This window comes from Galeopterus variegatus, unplaced genomic scaffold (genome assembly GCF_000696425.1).
Source record: "Galeopterus variegatus unplaced genomic scaffold, G_variegatus-3.0.2 Scaffold3080, whole genome shotgun sequence".
NCBI classification, from domain to species: domain Eukaryota; kingdom Metazoa; phylum Chordata; class Mammalia; order Dermoptera; family Cynocephalidae; genus Galeopterus; species Galeopterus variegatus.
The window spans coordinates 233,259-234,943 of NW_007729191.1; the positions used below are offsets into that span (position 1 = coordinate 233,259).

At 49.0% G+C, this 1,685-nt stretch overlaps 1 protein-coding gene across 1 annotated transcript in view; it reads right to left on the reverse strand.

Moving 5' to 3' along the window:
* Nucleotides 1–1,685, reverse strand: part of LOC103599748 (zinc finger protein ZIC 4-like) — a 17,959-nt gene that overhangs the window by 1,714 nt on the left and 14,560 nt on the right.

Below are 1,685 nucleotides of genomic sequence, written 5' to 3' on the forward strand. Positions count from 1 at the left end.
GTGGGGCAGGAGTGAGAATTGTCTAATGGTGTCTGAAAAGAGCAGAGCAGAAAATCCAGCAGAGTGGCAGGGCCAGGTCTTGTTTGCTGGGCTCAAGTTTTAAAATTGGGCTTCTTGGGGCTCCCCCCAGGGGAGAAGTATTCCATCCCCCCCAAATACACACACACACACACACACACACACACAGACACACACACACATTTCTAAATTCTTAGTGAACTGGGATGGGTCTGCTAAAGCTTTCTTTTTTACTTTTTTTCTTTTTTCTTTCTTTCTTTTCCTTCAAATCTTAGCTAAGAATTTGGGGCAGACCCGTCCTACCTGCAGAAGATGGCAGACTGTCAAAGAGGCCCTGATTATTTTCCACCTCCACTGGCAACCATTGCAAAGGTCTTTCACTCTTCCGCCCCCAACATCTGGTTCTTTTTTCTGGGGACTTCATACCCAGCATATCTAATACACATTCAATCTAGACTCATCGGGTGTTGCCTTTACAAAATTTATTATTGCAGTCCATATATCTTGTTCCCCCTCCTTTATTTAAGTAACAACGACATTGTGCAATGTTTTACAAAGACCGTCATAGAATTAACGCAATTCACCCAACACGCTCGCCCATATCAGGCCCCTTCGCTGTGGAAGCCTCGACTCAGTGACGTCATCAGACACGTCCACACCGCCAGCCCAAGCACCCACAAAATTCATCAGGCAGCGCCTCGGCAAGGGTGGGAGTGGGAAGGAGAGTGGGAAGGGGGTGGGGGAGGCCTCACAGCATTGAATCCTGAAGCTTCTTTAGCGCTCTTTTCTCTGTATTTTCTGTTGTTTTGGACTCACCCCTACACCAAGTATACAATGTATAACGAGGCGGTGGACAGACCAGCAGATAGACGTATCCATGTGCCTGGCCAGTCCGTACAAGTAGGGGCATGTGACCACCAGGAGAAGAGGATGACCCCCATTTTTTTTCATAGAGATGGTCGAAAAATTTAGGACTTGTGTATTTTTATTTCAAAAGATAGCTGGAGGAGGTGAAAGTGTAGGAAAGCAAAAGAGGAAAGAAATTGGAGACAAGAAAAAGCTTCTGGAATTGTCCCTGCCACCTTCACGGATCTGAACTTTCAGATTGGGATTGATGGGGGAGAGGAGTGAAAGGAGTGGGAGGCTTTCACTGGGAGCTGGGAAGGGGGTGGGGGTGGGAGCCATCCAGCTCTCGAGGAAGACATATCCATTCTGTGAACCGCGCAGGGACTTTGCGGCCTTACTTTTGCCACCTGCAGTTGCCAGCCCTGCACATAAATTCTCCTAATGCGTTTCCCCCTCCCAACCCCCCACCTGTTTGTCTCTATCTGTACCCCAACACTGCTTTTATGCTACCGAATCATGCTGGCGTGCGTGTGAGTGGTGGTGAGGGGTGTGACTGTAGAATAAATATGAGGGCCGTATTTGGTTTGAAAAAATGGACATTATATCAGCACATTCAGTGAGCTCTAGAACCTATCAGTGATGGCCCTTCTTCCTTGCTTTCTTTTCTCTTTCCTTCCTTTTTTCCTTCCTCGCCCTCTCCCTCTTCAAGCCTCAGTAGCCAGGCCTAGACTCGCAGTCGTTATACGCCCCAAAGCAGCAACCACAGCAGCGGCCTTAACACCGGTGGCGGCGGCGGCAGCGGCGGGGCCAAGTGGTGGCGC